Here is a 7,419-nt window from a genome sequence, read left to right as displayed (position 1 = left end):
CCAAAAAAAAAAAAAAAAAAAAAAAAAATCTAACGAGTAGCAGAAAGAATTCACTGGAGATTTAAGGACGATTAGGGAGGGGAACGGAAAGATGAAGCAAATGATGAACAGCAAAGGGAAAGGACAAGGATGAATGTAAAGCTCATCCCCTCCCCCCACATACAAAGTTTGCCTATATTTAATGTCAACGCACTGTAATTTAAAAGAAAAATTCCATCTCACTCGGCTAATCAGAATGGTTAGAGAGACCATTACCACAAACACTGGGAACATCTGAAATTGATTATTTTTTACTTCATTCAGTTAATGAAATCCTCTAGCGACCAAGAACTAGCGGTGGACGGATTTGTATGTGAAGCTGTTGGAGCTGGGGGGGGAACTTCACCAAAGAGAACATTTTTTAAAAGGGGGTGTCGGAGCCAGGCTGGGCTGTGTTCCCACCATTTTGTGAGCCTGGGGATATTTAGCATGGACATCACATCCTATAAGGAGCACCACATCATTAAATGTCTTGGGTTGGTGCAGCAGGGAAGAGAAATGCAGGATGTCACTGGCTGATAGGGGAGAAGACTCTGAGGTTATTTATTAAGGGACACTTACCACAAACTGCATTTTCTCCATTTGCATTAGATACGCTGAAGCTAGCTTAGCGCAAGGGAAATGCAGAGGGTAGGGGAGACACTATCATCCCCCTGCAATTTACCACTCGTAGCTCCAGCCCTTGCTAACCTTTATATGCCCCATCACCCACATCCAAATTGCTCCCCTTTCCTTCCCACCCCCACCAAGCTTTTTACTTTATTCTCCATCTCTTAAATCTTATCTTTCCACTCCTAAATCCAAACGCCCCTTTCCTCCTCATCACCCATCCCAAAATCTGCAATGCCCACAATTCACTTTCTTGTAGCAGAGTAAGCACCTAATATTTTGGGGGAAAAAATACATCACAATGATAGCTTCAGGTAGTATGCAAGAGAGCCCCACCCCTTCTCAGGGCCACCTTAGACAGCAACCAACACCACCCCAAAATGGAGTGCTGCCCTTTACACAGAAATTAAGGGCATGGTGTCACCACCTACTGGGAAGCTGTGGGCATCACAGGGCATTAGTCCCTGGATATAATTTACAGAAAATTTGCATACCGTAAAAGGGCAGTTTAAAGCCAAAGGCTACCAAATGGCCAGAAGAGCAGCGTGTAGAAACACCAGCCTCTTATAACAGGGCATTAAGGTCAGGCTGTTGAGACTTATACTCTTTGACTCTCTTACTTTGAGATGACATCTGAGTACAAGGGGTAGCACATGGAAGTCTGCAACAGAATGCATGTGCATTTGGATGAAAGAGGGTTTGGATGTATACAGAAGTCCAGCAATGTGGGCCAAGGGAGTGTGTGATACATGAGAGCAAAGGCGGGCATTGATAGTTGCGCGCTGTAGAAAGTTGTGCGTGGAATACATCACAAGTACATGTGGGACATGTCCCAGCTGCACACGTGCCCTTGCACCAAGAAGGGAAGACCCATCTGGGTTTGGATGACTGCATATATAAGCAAGACCCTGCAGTGAACTGTGTTTAAAGCCAAAGGATGCCCATGGATGGAGTCTAGGGCACAGCTAGCAAATGCCTACTCTTCCCTCTTCCCAGTTGTCAAAGTCCCCACCCTTCATCCACGGTGGCATACTCTCCCCCACCTTCGGAAAGTGGCCGAGTGTAATTATGCAGAAAGCACCACTGGAGCTATATCAATAAGACAGACGTCTGTTGTATCATTCTCTCTCAGTAAGGCATTTCTTCTCCCCAATTGCTCATATAGAATCATAGCCTAATAGCATCCCATTAACATAATTGCCAACACAACTAGTGTTCCGTGTCTCAGAGCCATTTACTTACTTTACCATAAAGAATACCAAAAACAGCCCGAAAATCACAGCTAGGAGAGGTGGGAAAGGGAATGGCTCCTTGCCCCCTTTCTGTTCCGTTTGTTATCTGAAACCCGGATAGAAGAGGATAAACACAAGAGCGCCGGTCTCAGCTGCAGGACTCCTAATGCTCAGCGTTCAGACCAGACTCCCAAGCAGACGTGTGCTAAGATCTAAACGGATTCTGCCAGGCGAAATGAAATTCCCATTATTTTTAATTAATCCTTAATTAAAATATATTACTCCGCAGATTCCGCAAATCTCTCTTAATATGCAAATGCGGCCCATTCAAGGATATTTACATATCATTAATTAAAACGGCACATTCTTTCAGTCTAACAAGCTGAGGGCTGTGGCTGCTGCCACATTGGCGCGGGAGCCCATCCTGGCAGTGCCAAGTCCATCTGATAAAAAGATGTTAAGTGTCAGAGCAGGGGGACTGGGGAGGACAGAGTGCTGACCCTTTCACCTCTGGAGACACAGGTTCAAATCTGGCTTAGGCTGCAAGCTACAAATGAGTTTGGGGTGGTTCACCCTGATTTCCTTGACTGTGTATGTGGGTACCAGAAAATACTAGATAATGTGGCTCAACTGCCCAGCTCTGCTCAAGCAAGAACCAGGAGCAGAAGAATGGAGACTCCTGCAGGTCATAAATGAGGCACAATGGTGGAGCTGTGAGAGCCAATCAGGAGCAAGGTCCATCAGCAGAGATCTTTTTGGGAAAAACCCCATGCACATACATTCAATTATTATATTCAATTATGCTTAGCACCAGTAAGCTGTCTTGGACCTTCATGGGCACTCTAGCAAGAAGCCACCCTTATGTGAGTTTCCATTCCACGTCTCTGACCTGCCCCACCCAGGTGGACATTGCCTTGTCTGAGCTAACTGGTACAGGAAAGAAATTCACTTTCTGGCATCACTGTTCTATCTGGACATCTTCATACAGCAAAAACTACATAGTCTTGTGGGATAAGAACCTGTATTTCCATTCAATGTGGCTCTTCCCACCCTCTCACTAAGGGGAAAGGCTGGATGCAATAAGCAAATGCTCGTGGCCAGATGCAGTATGAACCAGTGTTTCCCACTGAGTGCCTTTCCCATCACCACGGTCTGTCTAGCTTTTCAGCCTTTGGTATATAGGATGGGAGCTGGGTCACTAGAGGATCCCCTGGCTGTCCCCACTAGTAGGTATGAACAGCCTCTGTCTCTGATCCCTGCCTCAGTCTAGGATCCTAGTAGCATCAGTCCCTACAGAAAAAGTTCTGTATGCATAGCTATTGACCATAGAGATATGCACAATGCATCCAGGGGTACAATACAGATTTGTGCAGGGCAATGGCACCCAAGCCAATGGCACCTGGTAGGTGCAGGGCAGACACAATGGCAGACAGACAATTCAAACTGGCTTGGTAAGTTGTATGTTCGTCTGCTCACCCTGCCATTCTTTTGGGTTCAGAATGATTCCCTAGCCAAAAACAGAAGGTGCGAGCGTGAATGCAACAAGGTCTATTCCGTGTGATTGACAGGGAGGAGCTTTACCCCCTGCTACGACCAGAACATGGGCCATCAAGAGTGGGCAAAACAGGGTGCAACTGGTACCATCTTGTAAGGCTGGAGTTTAGGTAGAGCTGGCTACCCTGCGAAGAGCAATAGGACTGGTTTGGACCTACAGACCAGAGAAGCCATCATACCAGGAAGGTTAGTGAAGCTCAGAGAAGGAGGATATAGAATGATAAACTAGACACCATGCCCAAGCTTAAGGTCCAGTGTGGTAGCTGGGGGTGGATGCTGCAGGAAGAGGTGCTGTTGGGCACTCAGAAGCACAAGACTTCTCGCCTTACCAGCTCAGCTCTTCCCTTTTTCTCTAGCAAGAGCCTTGTAAACAGTAATCACCCAGCACAGCTGAACTGGCATTTGTTAGCCATGCCTGACCACTAATATTAAACAGTGAGTTAATCTATCCCCTTCCCTGGCTATTCCATTCCTCAGTTCGCGTGTGTAGTGGAGGCCTAGGGAAACTGCAGCCATGACTGGGAAAGAACACAGTACTTATGTAGACAGGGAAGACAGAGCCACGCCATGTATTTATCCCACAGGTGCAACTGAATGAGCAGCAGGAGGCCTTACACAACACTAACCTCAGAGGGAAAAAGAGGCACTGTTCCCACCAGTCAAAATACCCATTTACCAGGTAGATGTGTCTGGTGCAAACTAATTCATCAGGTGCAAATGCAAGGCATGGACATCATTTCAAATAGTCCAGAGATCTAGTATATATGACTACAATCATGCATCAGGTACTATGACAGTCAAAAGGTAACCATGCAATGGTTTAAATCAGAACTGGAGGCATCCAGTACCTCTGAATAGCCAGGTTAGCCATTTTTTCATCATTTTCTCTGATGTAGGAGACAATTTGGCCCAGCATTACAGGAATTCCCCTAAAAGAATAAAACTGGTAGCACCAAGAAGGTCTGTACCAGAGCTTTCAGGCAGCTACCGCACTACTACATTGTACTCAGTCCTGAACCTGCTAATACAGCCAATACTTCATAAAGAAGTATCAACCAGATTTTACCCTAATCACAATTCTGATTCACAGTTTTTAAAAAGGAAAAATTGGGAGGGAAAAGTCTGCAGAACTGATTTCCATGAAAATCACTCCTCTCCCATTCCCTTTTTTTTTTTTTTTATTCTTGCCATTGTATTCCTGCTACCTGCAGACAGAAGTGTAGACATTCACCTAGCAGCTTGTCATCTTGGATTGAGGATTTCAAGGTGCTGCACAAACACTAATGAACTTCACTCCATGATACTCCTTGGAGAATGGGAGCTACCATATCTACTTAAATATTAGACAAGGTTCCCCCCCCCCATCCAGAATGGAGGAAAAAGCTCCTCATCTTATATTTGCATACAAGGAAACCTCAATAAATACACTGTCTATCATTAAACTGCTGCCAAGAGCAGCATGTGCTCAGGAATGGAAACAAACTATGAAACTGATTAAATGCAGCCAACATTGAGCATGCCATAAGACACATGGTCCACATTGGGCAAGCATACTCATGAGAACATACCACAAAGATAGGTTAGTGCACCCCAGTTGAATAAGTTGCATGGGAATGCACATTAAGTCCAGTCCCCCTTAGTGCCAACTTTTTAAAGTTAGATGAGCCACTACACTGCATACATTTCTACTACTTCTTCACTCTCACTGCTGGCCTTTCTTTACCATTTCCAACGATTCCTGTTTCTTCGCCAGCCTTAAATGTCTGGCAAACACCACCAAACAGGGCCCAAAACAGTTCACCCAGAATCCTTCTCTTGCCCCCTTCTCTCAGCTGGTCACATATGATTAGTGTGGTCCCACCCTCCATGAAGTAATGCTGGATCAGGTTGCCCTGCTCCTCATCTACATATAAATTTTGGAGGATCCCAGAACTCATGATAAGAACACCTGGTTCCACCCATGACTGGCAGCTAACTAGCACATGGATCCTTTGCAGGGGTGCAAAACATGCCGAGTACACGCATATACCAAGCAGTGTTGAGCTAATGGTTGACAAATGATCTCGACTCTTCTGGGACCCAGGCCAATGAACTATATGGTAAGTAATGAGCCTTTTGGCTTTGGGCTAATATTGTGCATAGTTTGTACTACATATAAAAGTAGGTACAAAATTGCTGCTGCTTAAAACTGTTTATTGAGTACCTGTGCTGAAACATGCAGCAGTTCCAAAAAAGGCAAAATGTATCAACTCTGGCTAAACCAAGTCTATGGGTACTCAAAGTACAAAGTTTGTGTTTTCAAATTTGCCTTCAGTTCCATGTGCTCAGGGACAGCAGGGTCTGAAAGTAAGGGTGGGGAGGGCAGAGGACAAGGTATATTTCCCTACTGTAGCAGTGGGAGGAGGACAAATTCAAAGGCAAAGCTCTGATGATTAGATTTTATACCTGGAAATTTATAACAAATTTATGAATTTTCCAAATACTGAATCTAATTACTGAGGGGTGGGTGGGTGGTGTCTTATATTCAGGGTTGTCTTATATATTCAAGTAAATAGAGTGGTATAATCTTTGTCCAATGTATGGTACAAATGTCATGATGAGTCACACAGGAAGTCTGCAGCCATGATAGTGGCAAAATCAACCTCTCATGCCTCCTAGGCCCATGCTCTAAGCCAATCCTTCTTAATATACCTGATATAGGTCTGAAATAGAGAGTTGTAAAGATAAGCTCAGCTGTATTAAGAGTCTTAATAGAGTCCTTCTATATTAACGGGAGCAACAACAGAGACAATGAATTATTTACTAGGAGGTATCAAATAAAAGCACGTGATATGGCACCACACACACACACAAGTAGTACATAAGATAGCAAATGTATTCTTGATAAAGTATAATCCCGTCCTAACACTGATCTCGCTCCTCAGAAACATTCAGAAACTAATGACAACAACTCATTACCTAGAGTTCATATATATCAAGGAGGTACTATTAATGCACATGAATTCACACTTCCTTACAAAAGCTTATTTTGTACAGCTCTTTGTATATAAAAAGATGCAATCACAGCATCGGTGGTAAACCAAGAGCACCCAATATGTACTTGTTAAATCAAGAGGAGTGAGTGGGCTGCATTTCGAAACATCCGTTAGTTGGAAGGAGAGGAAATATCTTCATATAACAGATCGATTCTCTTATTGAGTCCGTTTTATGTTGCATTTACCCCTTTTTGCTGCACTGGGAGTTGTTTATTCGTTCAATGGGCTTAGTCTTTTATCAAAGATTCATATCAAAAGAAAAATCTGCACCATCTTTTGCTTTTCCAGGCTAGTGCGGGAAAAATGATGTTTTCTTATAGCAGCCTGTCCCTTTAACAAGGTTTCACATAACTAGATTCCCTTTAGCTTTTAGATGCCACAAACAGTCAGCCATACTAGTATGCCTAAAGGAGCTCACTAGGAAAATGCCAACTCTGCTGCACAATGAGATATAGAGAGATGGGTGCTCTCAATTTTCCATGCCATGCCAGGAGCTCTGGATGCCGCAGCCATACCACCTCCTGTGATCTTAACACTTCCCACAAGTCAAGCAGGGTGCAAGTAAGCCAATGCTTGAATAGGAGACTATGCACTTGGTTAGAGAACTCTTTCACCTGTATGCCAAGGGCCTATAACTCTCAGACAGTGCAATGAACAGCACGTGACGACAAAGCAGCCTTGACACGGAGCTCCAAACAACTGCTCACCAATACAGCCTGCAGGGAAGGCATCACTAGAGCCTTGTTATCGGTTGCAGATAAGGCCACAAACTCCCCACAAGGGAGGATCAAGGAAAACCAGAAGGCAGCTACAAGTTTGGCCCTTTCTGTAAATCTAATTGGGATCCAGGGACAGGCATACCATTCTTTAGAAAGACAACTGAGCTTTAGTAATACTCAAGGCCAAAGATCAGATATGGGTAGAGGATGCTAGGGGAGCAGCTGATGGAT

At 44.3% G+C, this 7,419-nt stretch overlaps 1 protein-coding gene across 4 annotated transcripts in view; it reads right to left on the bottom strand.

The window, feature by feature from the left end:
* PBX1 (PBX homeobox 1) overlaps positions 1–7,419 on the bottom strand; it is a 257,989-nt gene that overhangs the window by 155,486 nt on the left and 95,084 nt on the right. The window lies entirely within an intron of this gene.

Source organism: Alligator sinensis, unplaced genomic scaffold (genome assembly GCF_000455745.1).
Source record: "Alligator sinensis unplaced genomic scaffold, ASM45574v1 scaffold31_1, whole genome shotgun sequence".
NCBI classification, from domain to species: domain Eukaryota; kingdom Metazoa; phylum Chordata; order Crocodylia; family Alligatoridae; genus Alligator; species Alligator sinensis.
The sequence above is the reverse complement of the archived record's forward strand: the minus strand, read 5'-3'. Positions and strand labels throughout refer to the sequence as shown.